The 17,471-nt window shown below is 42.5% G+C and overlaps 1 long non-coding RNA gene across 1 annotated transcript; it reads left to right on the top strand.

Annotated features, from left to right (window-relative positions):
* The first annotated feature begins 12,823 nt into the window (after window positions 1-12,823).
* On the top strand, window positions 12,824-13,969 carry LOC132074931 (uncharacterized). Its single transcript, XR_009418679.1, has 3 exons — window positions 12,824-12,879; window positions 13,574-13,649; window positions 13,767-13,969. It is a non-coding gene; the product is annotated as an uncharacterized LOC132074931 (long non-coding RNA).
* The last annotated feature ends 3,502 nt before the right edge of the window (window positions 13,970-17,471 follow it).

Genomic DNA, 17,471 nt, shown 5'->3' with positions numbered 1-17,471 from the left:
GTGTGTGAATTCTTTTCAATTCAACCTGTTTTCACACAGGTTGCTCCAAATATCTGTAAAAGCCACTAAAGCCATAGGTCTTCCCCTTTTACAGCAGATATTTATGTCAGATAAAAAAACCCAGATTTTCATCACTGATGTATCATGAAAGGTCATACAAAAAGCTGGATTTAACATCTAATGTGTTGTTTGAAATGTATACTAATAAATCACATTGTTGCACACGATTGAGAATTGTGTTGGTGTTCAAGCATAAATGTTCTTGAATATTCTGCCATTTCTTCTTTTAGTTTAGATTTTTTTTAGCTGAGTTGTCTTTTTTCCTGCCTTTTATAGTCGATTTCACTGCATTGGAGTTCCTTGTTGGTCAAATTTCCATATTTCATACCAACTTCCCACTTTCAGCTCCCAAATTTAGATTTAGACATGTGACCTCCACCACAGTGCATAACAGAAAACAGAATCATTTTATTAATAATTAATTATCAATTATTCATCACAAACAGAAATTGCATTTGCTGTTAATAACATGTAATTTGTTTGGTTTTTTTCCCCAATCTCCTCCTGGTTTCAGTTTATGACCTGCAGGATTTCTCAGTGGAGTTGGTTCCAGAAGGATGACACACCCCACTTAAAATTAACAGAGAGCTACTAATTAACAATTATACAATTTGATAGAAGTGCTAAATAAAAAGTTGTTTTAAGACATGAATTTTCAATTGAAATGCAGAATTAACCTGTAGGCTCTGAAAATTCCTCTTGAAATTCTTTGTGTGGATGCATTTTACCTTCAGCACAAATAGGTGTAGGCTGATGGGGAAGAAATGAGATTATTTTGATAGAGCAGAGTGATGTCTGCATATTAATTGAGCAGGTAAATGCTTTGATTAGCTGTGTTTGCATCTGAGTTAATGATGGGTGCTTTTTCTTGAAACATGAATCTTTGTCAAACCCTGATGGTTCTTTCCAAATTTATCTCTGGAATGACCTCGCTTCTGAATTGTAATTTTTCATAGTCTGTGTCTTTTAAGGAGAAAACATTGTTTTAGCTGTGTACTGGGCAATTTAAAGGAAATAATGAGATCTCCCGTGAAATGGAGAAGCTGAGTTCCACTGAGCTTTAGACAAGAGGTCTGGGTTCAGTGCAACTGAAATGAGTCATCACAGCAGGTGAGGTGGCTCAAAAAAGCCATAGTTCAACAAATAAAACATTAAAGAGATCCCAATCCATGCCAGCTTTGAAATAATAGAAGTCATGAATAGTCCTGGAGGCAGACTCACATCATACCCCTGCCTGCTATTATGCCAACCTCCCAAAAAATTCTGAAATTCCCATTGCATAATGATTTGATCTTGCTCAAAAAGAACTGCCAGTCACAAACCTTGACTAATTTCCCTTGCAAACAAAATTCACCTGCCCCACTTCTGGATGGCAGATTGCAGGAGCCGCTTGGTACCATCAAACCAGCCACACTTGGCACCGGCGCCACCTTGGGTCTGGGAACCATCCTGCGTGTCGTGGAATTTCAGGAGCCAACTGACAACTCCGAGCCACGGGCCCCAAAACACAAACCTATGGTAAACATAAATATAGATAACAGATACATACATAAAACTATAATACATGGTATATAATTGGAACATATTATCATATCGGTAAATGATAGTCTATTTCATATATATATATACAAAGATAAATAAATATAGATTGTAAATATAAAAATATTTAAATAGAGTAAAAGTAAATTGGGGGTTTTATTAGGTTATAGGCTGGGGTTTTTAAATAAATGATAGAAATAAAATATAAATTCAGATATACAAATATATATAGAAATACAAATATCTATACATATTTAATTTAATAAATAAAAGTAAAAAAATATATATAATACAGAAAATATATATCTATGATTCTATTAGAAGGTATTCTCTCTAATATATATAATATCTATGAATAAAATAAATAAAAATATCCATATAAATCTCATTCTAATTTTGAAAAATAAATTTACTTCCTAAATTTTAAATCTGGTTCAAATAAAGGGGTGTCGTTGGTTTTTATTTGGTTAGAGGCAGGAGTTTTATTTTAAATAATATAAATAATATAGAAATGTGGATCTTAAGATAGAAATATATAATAAATATATAAAGAGAAATTGCTAAAGCATGAATATAAATTTATATATAAATATATGTAAGTAATATGAAGAGTTGTAGTACAGATATAAATAACATTATACGGGAATATAAATATAAAAATATGTAAATATAGTGTAAAGGAAAGGGAATGTTTTGGCTTTTATTGAAGTGGAGGCAGGGGTTTGATTTTGAATATTATAAGTGTTAGAGAAGTAAAAATCTTGACGCAGAAATATTTAATCAATGTATAAAAATATATAAATAAGTACTCGCATCAGATGTAGTATAGAATGTAAATTTATTTATAACTTGACATTGGTAAAGATAAATGTATAAGTAAGCAATAGACATTAATATACATTATTATAAATACAAATATGAATATAAAAATCAGACATAAGGATAAAACCTATTTAAATATTCTTTAAAAGAAAGGGTTGGGGTCTTTTTTATTATTGAGTTAGAGGCAGGGTTTTCATTTTAAATAATATGAATGTAGATATTATTGTTACATATTTCTTAATATTGAGATATTAAATCGAGATATAAATATATATATATATAAACACAAAATATAAATAAATATAAATAATAGGAAGCGATGTAATGGAGAATACAAATAAGAGTATACATTAGTATACATTTTAAATGTAAAAGTGAATATGAACCTGGAAAATAGAATTTTAAAAAATATTTAAATACAGTTGAGAAGACTGAGGTTCTTTTTGGCTTTAATGTGGGTAGAGGCAGGGGTTTTATTTTAAATAATGTAAGTGTTACAGATGTAAAAATCCTAACACAGAAAGATATAATAAATATATAAAGATATGAGTAAAAGTATATAAAAATAAAAGTAATAGGAACACATGTAACATAGAATATAAATTCATAAATAAATCGCTAAATATGAATGCAAAATCGATCATACATCAGTAAACATTTTAAATATAAATTTGAATTTTTTTTTTTTTTATTTAAATACAGTTGAAATGAAAGGGGTTTTTTTTGCCATGTATGGGGTAGAGGCAGGGGTTTTATTTTGAGTACTGTGAGTGTTACAGAAGTAAAAATCCTAACAGAAATAAATACTTACTATGTAAAAATATGTATAAAAAATATAAAAATAAATTTAAGTTTTAGGGATATATGCAATATGGAATAGAAATGTATTCATAAAAACAAATGCATAAATGGACAGTGTACATCAATATACATTATTAAATAGAAATGTGAATATTAATATGAAAAAAAAATTTTTTTTTTAAGATTTAATTTTTTTTTTTTTTAAGAAATTGTTGGGGTTTTGTTTTGTTTTATCCTATTAGATTAGAGGCAGAAGTTTTTTTTTCCTCTTCCCGGTTGTTTTGGGGCATTTATTTCAGAGCAGTTTTCGGCGGGGGTCGCCCCTGTTGTTTTTTGCCGCCTTCGCTGCCCGCAGCCCCGAGGCGCGCTGCGGCCCCGGCTGGGGCGGGCGGCAGTGCTGCCACCTTGTGGGCAGAGCGCGGTACTGCAGCCCTGCGCCGAGAGGCCGCCACCTTGGGAGTGGCGCGTGGCGGATGTCGCGGACTTGTAATTGACCTTCTCAACAGGGCGGCGAAAAGGGCGGGGAAGTGGAGGACCGGGGTGGGTGTCAGTGGACTGCCTGCATGGAATACCGACCCCGGCGCGGCCCCGGTGGTATATTCTGTGGCGTTTCAAGTGTACCCGACACATGCTGTGGTCTCAGCGGCGCCGCGGGCGGGCGTATTTCGGCGGGTTTGTGACAGGCATGTGGGGAAACGCCTCGCTGTGCCGGGGTCCTGTCACGTCCGCCTTCCCGCCCTGAGGGAGCCGAGCCGGGCCGAATAGTTCCGAAGAGCCGAAGAGCCGAGTGTAGGCGAACACAGCCGACTTGAGACGAAGAGCCGAGTGTAGGCGAACACAGCCGACTTGAGACGAAGAGCCGAGTGTAGCCGAACACAGCCGACTTGAGACGAAGAGCCGATGATAGCCGAGTGTAGCCGACATTGGCCGCATTTAGACAAAGAGCCGAATATGACCGACTTTAGCCCAACCGGGCCGAGTTCAGCCGAAGAGCCGGAAAAGCCGAATTTAGACGAAAAGCCGAACCGAAACGATTTTAGACCTAAGCCGAACCAAGCCTAATTTAGCCGAGTTTATTTAAACAGAACCGAACGACGCCGCAGCGCTCTGCCCGCAGTGCGCCGGTGCAGACGGCAGGGGGCGCTGTATAAAGTGAGTATCAAATATCAACTATCTATAAGAAGGAATAAAAAGCTCTGTGTCACGTGCAGCAGTAGAAAATTTCAGGCTCCCAGGGAATAAATAGTTTTCTTTCAATCATTTTCGTTTTGGAGTTTTTTTACTCCCAGGTAGCCTGAAAGTTACTACTGCTGCTTTTTTATTCTAAAGCTAGAAAGGAAAACCAAGATTAGAAATACAGGGAAAGAAAGGAAGAAAAAGAAAAAAAGAAAATAAGGAAAGGAACTGAAAGGAAGAAAGAAGGAAGGACAGGCAGGGAGGAAGGAAGAAAGACAAAAAAACAAAAAAAAAAAAAAAAAACAACAAAAAACAAACCCACAGAAAAAAACCTCGAGATGGGCGAGAAAACCGCCCCCCCCAAAAAAAAAACCCCAAGATGGGCGAGAAAAATCCCAGAAAAAAAACCGGAAAAAAACCCTAAGAAAAACCCAGAAAAAAAAACAACAGAAAAGAACCCAAAATGGGCAAGAAAAATCCCTGAAAACAGACCAGGGAAAAACCCCAAGATGGGCAAGAAATAAAATCAGAACAAAAAACCAAGATGGGGAAGAAAAAATCCAAGAAAAAAAAAAAAAAAGAAACAAAACAAAATGGCAAAGAAAAATCCAGAAAAACAGAAAAAAAACCCAAGGGGGCAAGATAAAACCAGAAAAAAACACCAAGATGGGCAAGAAGAAACGAAGAAAAAACCCCAAAAAATGCCAGAAAAAAATCAAGGAAAAAGGGAGTAAAAGCCCCAAGAAACAAGGCAAGAAAGAGAGGCAATCAAGGCCACAGAAACTCAAGAAAAAAAAAACAAAAACAAGAAATGCCAGAAAAAGGTACGAAAATGGTTCTGCCAGGTGCGATCAAGGTGAGCGGGTTCAGATTCAGGTCCAGGAGATGAACAAGTGTCAGATTAGCTTGGGGCACTGCTGTGCAATGCAGCTGTGACAGGATTTATGTTTAAATATACTTTAAATACATTGGGGATTGTTTGGCTTTTATTGGGGTATAGGCTGGAGATTTAATAAAAAATATAGAAATAGAAATCCAAATATATCGTATATATGTCGATATCAATAAATATTTAATATATATAAATATAAGTAAAAGAAATATATTGTGTCAAAAGAATATATCTATTATTCTATAAAAAGGTATTCTCTCCAATATATATAATATCTACAAATATAACAAATGAAAATTACAAATCTAGATGTGAATAGAATTATGACAAACAAAATTATTTTTAAAATTTTAAATGTGTTTTAAATAAAGGGGTGTCTTTGCTTTTTATTTCGTTAGAGGCAGGGGTTTTATTTTAAATAATATAAGTACTATAGAAATGTAAATCGACATACAGAAATATATAATAAATATATAGAGATAAAAAGATATAATGCCAAACTATGAATAGAAATAGAAATAGAAATCTATGTAAGTAACATGAAGAGATGCAATATATAATATAATGCTTATTATACAGTAATATAAATTCTAAATATAAATGCGAATATAAATATGAAAAATATATGATGGGGGCTCGGAGCAGCCCAGGTGTGAGTGCGAGGATGAGGAGGGGCCGGCTCCTGCCGGGGCCAGGCTGCTTTAGGGGGAGGCTTTGCCTCGGCTCCCTTTTGCACGGAGCTGCTCAGTGGAGGGGTTTATGGGGCGCTGCCGGCGCTGTCTCGTGGAAGGGCTGCGGGAGCTTCTCACAGGGTCGGGGGGACACCTGGATCCGCGCCTGGATCCGCGGAGCATCGCTTAAAGGAGGCGCCGAGGGACGAATCTTTGTGCCGGGGAGCAGCAGCCGAACAGGTGAGCCCGTGTGGGTTTGGAGCGGGGAATTTTCTCCTTCCCCTTTGCAATTTCATCTTGCCAGTCCCTCCCCGGATCCCCAGGAACAAAAATGGAGCTAATGAAGACAAAAGGGATTAAGGAGAAGGAAGCAGCTCCTCTTCTCTTTTTGTCTGCGTTTGAACTGAGGGGATCCCTCTTGACTTGTGGTTTTAAGGGTGTTGATTGCGGGAAAAGCTGCCTTTTCCAGGCTGTTAGGGGTATCCCTGGGGTGACAGGGAATCCCGGCGTTCTATTCTAAGGGGAATGGGGAAAGTATTCTTGTGGTATTCTGGGTTTGATTTGAAGGCAGCCACCACATTTTCATCACCCTCGGGTTTAAATGGAGGGGGCAGCCCTTGTGTCCCTCCTTTTGAAGGGTTTGAATGGAGGTCGAAATCGCCCTTTGCCATCAGTCGAAGGCTTTCATTTGAGGAGCGCCCCTTCTTTTCTGCTCTCCTAGGGGGTGAAATTGGAGGGGAGAACACATTTCTTTGCCCTTGTTGGAGTGAGGTGCGCCCCGCCTGCGGCGTCGGTTTCGGGGTTGCGTTGCGGGGAGCCGCAGCTCCGGCAGCGTTTGCAGGGCTGCAATGGGGCTGTGCCGCTGCATCGGAGGGCGCTCGTCGTGCCCGCGGCCCGGCCCGGAACGTTCCCGCTCGGGAGCGCTGCCGGCACGGCCCGGGCGGCTGCCGGGGCGCACGGGGGATTCGGCGCGGCCGGGCCGGCCGAGGGCGGCGGTGGCGGAGCCGCGCCGGTGCGAGCCGAGGGGAGCCGGGCCGGGCCGGCCGAGGGCGGCGGAGGCGGCGCGGGCGCTGCTGCGCCGGCCCGGGCGGTGCCGGCCGCTCCGTCCGCTCCGGGCGCGGGGCCGGGGCGCCGCCGGGAGCCCCGGGCCCGGTGCCGGCCCCGCCGGGCAGGGGCAGCGGGCGGGGCTCCCCGGGACGGCGCCGGCCCCGCGTGCCGGAGCAGCCGCCGCAGGAGCCGCTTCCCTGCCGGGAGCCGCGCTCCGTCCGGGGCCGGCAGCGAGCGCGGGGTTCGGCCGCTCAAAGCTCGGCGGTGCCGCGGCTCGGAGGCGCTTTGGAGGCGTTGATTGCGTGGCTGGGTTCGGTTTGCAGCGGGCGTACGCTAAGGGATGCGGTGTTCTTCCCGAGCGGCACGGTTCTCGGTGCCGGTAGGGCTGGTAAAGGTTTGTTTTGGATTGGGTTTTGTAGTCGGATTTTTTTTTTTTTCCTGGGTATTATGTTTAGAAGGGCGCGCAATGGTTTTTACGGGTCGTAGCGCGAAGCAGCGGTTCGCATTGTAATTCTGTTGCGGCGGCTTTTATTAGCGTGAGTGTGTAGTGTTTGTTTTGGGGGCCTTGGGGTAGCGTCGTGTCGTTCATAGCCGCGGGTTTTTAATCTCGGTAATTGCATGTGTGTTTATCGTCTTCCAGGGCTTTTATGTGTTTGGTTTGTTCGATTGTAGTGTATGTTTTATGGTTACGGGTAATTTGGGGGACATTGTTTATGGTTACGTATGTCTTTAGTCTTTGTGTTTGTCTCTAGGTGGTATTTTTATTTTGATCGCTTGAGGCACTATGGGTTTATTCAGTTGGGAATAATTTTTTTGTTGCAGATTTAAGTTTATCTGTTTTTTGGTATTATTCTTGTTGTTGGTTTCTTTATTTTCTTTTGTTGTTGTCTTTTAATGTATTTGAGTATTGTTTATCAGGGTTTTTTTTGGGAACATGGGTATTTATATGGTGGGTTTTTAAAGTATTTATTTATTTGGGTAGTTAATTTCTTAGTTTTTAGTGGTTGAGATGTTTTTCCATTTTGTTAATTAGTTCAGGTTTTAACGTTATTTTTACAGAGGATTGTTTATTCTTTGAGTTAGTGTAGAGGTAGAATTTTGGAGAATTTTGGGGGTTTTTTGTGTTTTTTTTTTTTTAGTAACGTTGAGGATGAGTGGCACTGTCTTGAGTTTAGTAGATTGGTTTGACTTTTTTTAAGTACTTTTTGTAATTTGCTCTGTGTGTTTCTATAGGATTTTCTTTTATTTTGGTTCCATTTTTCTGTCGTGATGAGAATTGTTATTGTAAAGAGTGTTCTTTGTTTTTTCACTGACACTTGTTTGGCTGTTGGAGATTCCTTGATGTTTTTGGAAGATATTGGTGGGAATTTGGTGCTGTTTGTTCTGTCATTTCATTTAGGAATTGGATTTTAAATATACAATTATGACTCTAACTCTCTTGAAACAAAAGAAATAGATGTGTAGCAATGGGAATGAGCCAATTTTATTTTTATATATTCGATCAATTTTAAAATTTAACATGTAACTTAAGTCATTATATGTTTCAATAAGTTATTCTAATTTTAATAGAGTATTGTGTATGTTTATAGATATATGAATAGAGAATATAAATGTAAATACGACCCAAACAAAAATACAATAATATAAATGTATTGCAACTATATGCAGATATATAAAAAATTTAATAATAAATTGTAAATGTAAAATAACATAAATTGATACATTATATAATACAAGTAATACTGTATATATCTCATTAAAAATATTATAGGAAATCGATATAAAATAGATATAAATACGGAAGTGATCTATCTATCTATATATATCTATCATTTGTTGTATATTATGATAAATATAAATATTTTTTAAAATTTAGGTAGTTTAAAATAATGAATGGTTTTGCTTTTTCTTTGCCAAAGCAGGGGTTTTAGTATAAAAATTGCAAATACAAATAATATAAAGGCAGAAATATAAGTATAGAAATAAATAGTAAACACATTAAAGATTTATATAAAAATTAGAAATATAAGGGAAAAAGAAGTTGTAGCAGTAGATATGGTAAATAATTTAAAAAATAATTCCCGTATAGTTTTGAATAAGGTGCATATTATATATAGTTATTAATGTAATGCATCAATATAAACTATAAATATAAATTTGAATATAGTCATGCAAGCTATAACTATAAAAATATTTCAATATAGTGTAAAAGAAAGGTTTTTTTGTATGTATTGAGTTTGAAAGGGATTTTAATTTTAAATAATAAAAGTGTTATAGAAATAGAATTTTAAAAATATAAATATAGAATCAATACATAAAGATATTTATAAAACCACAAAAGATAAATAAATATTATTAGTAGGAATAGACATAATATAGTATAAGGAATCGACATAATATAGTGTATAAATGACATACTGCATCCATGTCCACTATAAATATGCATGTGAATATAAATACGAAAAATAGAAATATCAAATGTATTTAAATCTAATTTAAAACAACGGGGCTTGTTTGGGTCATGTCGGGTAAGCGGCGGGTTTTTGGCATTTATTTCCGAGCAGTGTTTGTCGGGGGTCGCCCCTGTTGTTTTTTGCCGCCTTCGCTGCCCGCAGCCCCGAGGCGCGCTGCGCCCCCGGCTGGGGCGGGCGGCAGTGCTGCCGCCTTGTGGGCAGAGCGCGGTACTGCAGCCCTGCACCGAGAGGGCTGCCATCTTGGGAGCGGCGAGTCGCGGGTGTCGCGGACTTTTGGCTGACCTTCTCGAGATGGGGGCAGAAATGGCGCGTAAATTGAAGGCCTTAGTCCGTCTTCAGGGCTGCCTGCGTGTAAGACCGAAGCCGGCGCGGCCCCAGTGGGATTTTTTGTGGCGTTTTAGATGTAGCCGAAAGGCGCCGTGGTCTCAGCGGCGCCGCGGGCGAGCGTATTTTGGCGGGTTTGTGACAGGCATGTGGGTAAACGGGTCTCTGTGCCGGGGTCCTGTCACGGCCGCTTTCCCGCCCTGAGGGAGCCGAGCCGGGGCGAATAGTTGCGAAGAGCGGAAGAGCCGAGTGTGGCCGGAAACAGCCGAGTTTCACCGAAGAGCCGAGTGTGGCCGAAAAGAGCCGAGTTTCCCCGAGGAGCGCAGTGGAGCCGAAAACAGCCGACTTGAACCGAAGAGCCGAGTGTGGCCAAAACAGCCGAGTTTACACCAAGAGCCGATGATAGCCGAGTGTAGCCGACACTGGCCGCTTTTAGACAATGTGCCGAATATGACCGAGTTTAGCCCAATCGTGCCGAGTTCGGCCGAAGAGCCGAACTGAAACGAGTTTAGACCAAGAGCCGAACCGAGCCGAATTCAGCCGAGTTTCATTCAACAGAACCGAACGCCGCCGCAGCGCTCTGCCCGCAGTGCGCCTGTGCAGACGGCAGGAGGCGCTGTGCCTGCAGTGCGCCGGGACAGACGACAGGGAGCGCTGGGGCTGCAGTGCGCCGGGACAGACGGCAGGGGGCGCTGTATAAAGTAAGTATCAAATATCAACTATCTATAAGAAGGGATTAAAAGCTCTATGTCACGTGCAGCAGTAGAAAATTTCAGGCTCCCAGGGAATAAATAGTTTTCTTTAAATCATTTTCGTTTTGGAGTTTTTTTTTTACTCCCAGGTATCCTGACAAGTTTCTACTGCTGCTGTTTTATTCTAAAGCTAGAAAGATAAACCAAGATCAGAAATACAAGAAAGGGAAAGGGATAGGAAAGGAAAGGAAAGGAAGCAGGAGAGCAAGAGGGAAGGGAAGGGTTGAAAACCGGAGTGAAAAAAGAAAAAAGAGTTGGAGGGAAAAAGAGAGGGCATTCGGGAGGAGCGGTGCTGCCTCGGGTCCTTCCCCGCCCTGGGGCGAAGGAGCCGTTTGATGCCCGGGAGGGATTGCAGCTCCCGGTGGCGCGGGACGGCGCCGTGGCTGTCAGCCCGAGACTACAACTCCCGGCAGGCCGTGCTGCCGGCGCGGCGTGTGACGCAACGGCTGACGCGGCCCATGAGTGGCTGGCGTGCCAGGCGGCCGCGCGGGGCTGTGCGCGGGCAGCTGGCGGCGCCTCTCCCGCGCGGGACGGCGACGCTGGAGGGGCGAAGGCTCCGTGTGGGCGCCCGCGTGGAGCTGAGGAGCGCGGAAGGAGCGTCCGCCCGGTTCGTCGGCCTCACTCAGCGGTGCCGGGGGCGGGGGCGCTGCCGCCCGCCGATGGCGGAGGGCGAGGCGGTGCTTTGCTGCCGCGGGCCGGGAGCTGCAGGAGCCGCCGCGGGCGAGCGGCGCCGGGCGCTGCCGCGGTCCCGGTGGGGCGGCCGCCCTCGGGCTGGCGGAGGCGCCGGAGGAGCCCCCGAGCCGCAGCCGTCTCCCTCGGGCTGCTGCCGGTGCTGCGGGCGGAGGCGGCTCCGCCGCGTGTCGGGCGTTGCGAGCAGGGAGCGCTGCGATATCGGCGGCGTGACGGGGCTGCTGCCCGCGTTAGTGCTCGTGGCTCTTTGCGCCGTGGAAACGGACGGAGCGGCGCTGAGCGGTAAAGCCCGAGATGGCCGGGAGAATGCCCAGCGCAGGGAGCCGGCGGGCTGTACCCTTCGGATGGCCCAGGTGCGAGCTGCAAACTCATCCCCGCTTCCGCCCCTGCCCTCCCGAGCCCCAGGGAAAATGCTTTCCAGCATTGTCGAGCTTCTGAAAGACAAAACTTGTGATTTGACACTAGCATCCAGAGAAGGTTTCTGTCTAGATTAGCAAATGCCTAAATTGTTCTTGGTTACATCCCATGACCGGTTTTAGGCAGTGACTTTATACTGCTTTTAGGATGTTCTTGTACAATGGTGAGAAAAGTGGCAGGTCTGATAGTGGTTTCACTTTTTTCTACTTCACGTTCCATAAGATTCTTTTATCCAAGCACTTGTTTTAAAATTCTACTGTAGGCGTTTATGGTTCACTTTTTTTTTCTTTGCAGCACCCGTGACTTTTTTTTTGCTCTAAATCGGGAGTAAATATAGCTGAGTAAAATCACCTTGGTTTTCTTCCTTCTTTTTTTAACTGAATTGTTTTTATTAAAAATCCTATTTGAATATGTAGAAAAAGTGGGGATGTCCTGTAATATATTCTAGCTTTTCTTGTTTCCAGGGTACCCAGAAAATATGTCTCCCTTAGAGTCCCACAGAAACGTTCTCAGTGCGATCTCTGTCAAGGTATGTATTTCCAAGTAAGTGATCCCTTTAGATATTTGCCTGTGAATTACCTTTTCCTGTAATTGAGAGCTTGCGTTCTGTGGGTTTTATGATAAAGCTGTAAAACATGTAAAAATGGTTTTGCAAGTCTTAATCGTTGAAGGCAGCAAGAAGTGGATTTAGAGCCTGTTCTTGAGCAGACAAAGGGAAAAAGTGTGACTTTGATGCTGAACTTGTCATTTTTCATTGGACTTGTCTGGAATGATTTAAGAATAGAGAGAGCTAGAAAAAGAGAGAAATAGAATTGGTTCTTGAGCCCTCCTCAAATGCTCACCACGATGCAGCGTAGAGCCGAAGGGAAGGGTGATGGAACAGAGCTCTGTGCTTTAGAAGGAAATAAATTTAAACCTGACCTCCACACAGAGTCTCGCTAACTTCTGTGGTTTTAAAATACCAAATACGTTTAGGAAGTGTTGGAAGTTAGTATTTTGGGAAAGAAATGGCAGTTCCACAGAACATTCCATGGAACAGAGGCTCTGGGAACGATTCGTGTTGTAACTGCTGTCACTGCAATCAGTTGGTGGCTCAGCCTTGCAATGTGCACTTGGCCTTCTATAAAGCACTGTTTTGTTTGCCTTTCAGTGCTGTGAGTCTTGATAAATTGGAGAAGAGCCCAAGAGAAATTTTTCATCCCTTGATATAAAAGGTAGGAAGTGACTTGTTTTGGTTTGGTTCTTTTTCTTTATTATTTTCTGGAAATAAAAGTAATTAAGTGTAGGTACTACTGGTTTGTTTCTTCCAGTAGCAGGTGATAATAATAGTAGTAGTACTAGTAAAAATAATAATAGACATAATAATAATAGTAATGTGTAATACTACTTACACTGTCTTTATCCATTGGTCTGGCCATTTCAAATCAAAACTTCTAAACACAAATCAAGCCATCATCCTTGTAGAATCTTTCACAGCAGTGGGCTAAAGATCCTGGTTTTGTTGACAGGATTTATTGGTTCTGGAAGAACAAGAGGGAAGTAGAAGCCTAACTACTTCTAGCTCACAGAGCCGTCCAGTGAACAGAGCTTTGTGTTTTGATGGGCTTGTGATGACTTAGAAATCAATTGCTCCTTACAGTAAAAAAAAAATTCATGTTTTTTTGAACGTGACAGCAGAAATACTTTTAGGCACCAACTGAACAATAATAGATCACCAATTTAAGTAAAAAATTCATGCTATACTATCAAAATTTAAAGGTAAATTATTATGTATTAGGTGATGGTCTAAAGTGTATGTTCTCATGTGTAATGCAAAGATACATACGTACCTGAAAGTCCTTAGAGGAAGCAAATTTTTATGTCTGCTGTTTGACTGTTTATCATACGATATTTGGTTTTCTTTCCCAGGGATGGGTGAATTTTAACTTTGGAGTCCTCTGTGCTAAGGATGCTCAGCTTACAGGTGATGAAATGTTCAGTAATGGTGAGTTTTTCACCTTCTCTTTAATTGCTGTGCTGATATGAATAAGAAAAAAACAAAAGCAAGAGAAAAAAGAAGGATGGTTTATTATTTTTGATGCTGTTTTGTTTGTTTCCTCAGTATTTGCTGCAGCTCTGCGAACCCAAGCTTTGGGTTCCTTCTGTCCCACTGGGAGTTGCCCAATTTGGTTGCATCTGGTGAAATTCCCCCTGAGACCTTACAGAACTAGCTCAAACTGCGTGAGAGCCATTTGCAGTTCTCTCCAGACGCCTGGAGAATGGGCGACGTTTCTGAGGATCCGGCGAGCGCGCTTCTGTCAAAACTCAGTCTGTGAAATTCCTGGGGAAAACCCTTCTGTGTCCTGAAGGGCTCAAACTCTGGTGAGGATCCAGTTATCAGGTGCTCACCTGGATGGTTCCAGCTCCCAAAGGTAACACTTGTACTCTTGCCCTGTAGTTTACATCTATTGTATTTTTGTTACTTTGCAAGATTTTTTGTCTTTGCAAAATATTGTGCATTTCACTCTTTGGAACCTCTCAGATGGCTCTTTGGTGCAGCACCACCCCATGGGACACTTGGCTGCTGTCCTGAAGGGGTTGGTCGCTGGAATTGTAAATCCTGGAGAGTTTATATGTCTTCTGTACCCAGGCAGGTGTCATGCTTTGTTTCCTTTTGTTCTGTTGGTTAGGCGCTGCTTCTCGTTGCAAGTATGAATTTCAAACTGCCCTGTTCTTACTTTAACTGTTTTCCTGGTTCTCTCCGCACGGCAGGGAAAGACTCTCGTCTCCTTGCCGTCGGGCTCGGTGCTGTCCAAGAAGATGCAGAGACTAAAAAAATCCTAAGAAGCAAAATATGACTGCAGGGAAAAGAAGCTGGAGAGAACAGAAGGTGATATTGTTATCCTTACCCTGTATTAGAAACATCCGCTGTGCTTTGATGCTGGCAGCTGCCAGGGGCTTGTTAGCTCTTTGTAGGCGGGTGTAGGTGTTCACTTGTAGGTTTTTTCTCTGGACAAGTCAATTCAAACTTTGCTAAGCTTATATTTGCAGATTACTCTGTAGCACAGTCCAGCATGACATTTTTGAATGTTGTAAAAATACCATGTTACTTGGAAATTGCTAATGAAGAGAAGCTTTAGGGGAAAATAAGATTTCAGGGTTGGAAGATGTGAGAAGAATTTTGAGGGGATGTTAGACTGAAGTAAAGCACGCTTGAAGCTGGACTGGCACGCTGGCAGGTCCCCTATTAAACAGTAGTGCTGAGATTAGCCTGGGGGTTGCCCGTTGTTTCTGTAGAAATCAGTGTTTGCTGGTCTTCAGAGGTAAGCTGCTTTGAAAAGCTGGAAGGTGCAGCGTGCTGACAAGCCCCGTGCTTTGGATTAAAAGTAGATTTCGGAAGGGTCCTAAGCTTTTGTCTTTTCCTAGAAGTCGATGTAATCCTATCGAGGGGTTTTTAATATAAATCTGTGTTGCCACGTCATCCATCAGAGCCCTGTTGTACTAATCATCATACAGATACAAAACAGAAAATCAGACCCTGTCCCAACCACTTGGAGCCCAGAAGACGATTTCCTCGGGCTGCCATTTGCGTGCCATCGGTACTCACCACGAATTGACCCCTGTGGCTGTGACACAGCACCGGGACGCTGACGGAAGGAGGCTGGTGGCAGAGCCTGGAGGTCCCTGTCCCACGGGGAGGGAGAGGACGAGGCAGCGTCGCCTGCAGGGAGGGTCTCGTCCCCAGAGAGCAGCCGGCGACTCCATCCCTGCCCGGGGCTCCGGGTGCACCCTCGGGGAGGACGCCTGCCCTCAGGTTTCCCCCTGGGCACCCGGGGAGGGAACCAGGTCCATCCGTGTGGCAGCTGCAGGGCCTGCAGGCTCTGGGGCTCTGCAGCCGTGTGCCTTGTCACAGGGTGGCAGGGACGTGGCACTGCCCGGCTGCGCCGCTGGCCTCGGATCCTCGCTGCTTTGCTCCTGATCCCACGTGGATGTACCAGCAGTCTTCTGTCTTTTCTTTAAAAGTGTCCTTGGGAGACTTCAAAGAGAGGGTAATCAGTGATGTCAAAGCCGACATATTTGACCCATTGGCACTCAAGAGAAAAGACAAAAAGCTGCTTTGCATCCTTGTGCCTGCAAGTCATGAAGGGGCTGGGCGAGGTCACTGAGGCTCTGAGATGGAGGTGAGTTTGCATTCCAGTTTATTGGAACGGAGGCTCATCAGAAGTTTCCTCGGCTATCCAAGGCACAGAGCCCCGGAGCCGAGCGAGCCTGAGCTGCTGCGTGCTTGCTGTGAGCTTTGGGGTGAGCGGGCATCGTTGCAGGCCTGGGATGGATTGAAATGCGCTGAGGAAAGCAGAGGCAGGGAGGGAGGGAAATGCTCTGTTAACTTGTGCCAATTCTTCTGTCAGACTCATCACGGCGGGACAGCGTGAGGACTGAAAGTGTAAGAAGATGTGGAGGGAAACAGAGAACCTGACAGGAGCATCGGACGCACGAGTGCACGAATTTTGCTTTTTGCTTGGATGTAAACTCAGGAGTTGAAAGGAATTTGGGAGTGAGAAGGGACATTTTAGAAGGAGAAGAAGAAAAAGAAGTTGTTGTTGTTGTTGCAGTCCTGGCAAAATCTTTTCTTCTAGCTAATAAAAGAAGTTAGCTTAAAAAACAAAAAGAAAAAAATGTAGTGTTTTTTTTTTTCCTTCACTATGACATTTATTGGTGGTATATGGTGTGTTGTTTTATTTCTTGGTATTATTAACTCTGTGTAAATTGTTTTCTGAGTGAAGCTGACTTTCTGGATGGGTTGGTTTGTATTTGAGGCAGGATTAATTTCAATAGGATTCTTTCATAGATTTCTGATGGGTATTACTGGGCTTTTGGTTTTGTCTGTTGTATGTATAAACATAGAGCTTTGGTAGGGCCAGCTGGGCTGCTGGAGTTTTGGGTGTGAATTTATTAGATGGCTTTTGTTAGATGCAGTTTTTAATTTTTGAAATGTTTTTCAATGTAGTGGTCTTAAGGTGGTTTTTAAGAATTCCTTGTATTGTTTTCTGTTGTTTGTAGTTGGTGTATGATAAGGGATGTGGTGTGACTTCTTGAACGCTCTGGTTTTGGTGTTCCTAAGTTGTGATTTCTTTCTGGTTCGATAGTTTTTTTTGTTTTTATTTTTTGGGACAGGGGCATTTATATGGTGGGTTTTTATAGGCAATACGTTTTTTAATTTAGGCAGTGATATTTTTTAGTATTTTAATAGTTTAGATTTTTTATTTTCATGGTTTTAATTATTTTTTTTAATTTTTTCAAATAACTTGTATAGATGATAGGTTGTTATTTGTGCATGAGCATAAAGGTAGAGCTTTAGGGACTTTTTTTAGTAATGTTCAGGGTCAGTTGTACAGTTTTGAGTCTAGTGAGTTGGTTTGATTTAATTTTTAATGGGTGTTTGTTTTTATTAGCAGTTGTGTCATTTTCAAGGTGTGTTTGAGTTTTTTTGGGGTTTTTGAGATACTGGTTTAGGAGGAAGTTTATGATGAGCATGTGCAGAGGTTTTGGGCTACTTTATAGTGGGATTTAAAATTGATTTACAGTTAGGTTTATTTGAGTTTTTATTGGGGTTCAATGACGTTGTGGGATGTTTGTTCCGTTAGTGATAGAAATAGGTTTTGTTCTGATGTGCTGCGACGGGACGGGCGTGTGCTGCGTGCCGGCGCTGACAAAGGTACGGTATCGCTGTGGCTCCGGTGTGTCGGGTTAGTGAACTTGTATGGTTTAATATAGAGATGAAAATAGCAATAAATATGAATTTAAAAATAAATCTAAAATTAGAGTG

The sequence above is a fragment of the Ammospiza nelsoni genome, chromosome 6, assembly GCF_027579445.1.
Source record: "Ammospiza nelsoni isolate bAmmNel1 chromosome 6, bAmmNel1.pri, whole genome shotgun sequence".
NCBI lineage: Eukaryota > Metazoa > Chordata > Aves > Passeriformes > Passerellidae > Ammospiza > Ammospiza nelsoni.
This window is presented reverse-complemented; position numbering and strand designations above follow the sequence as displayed.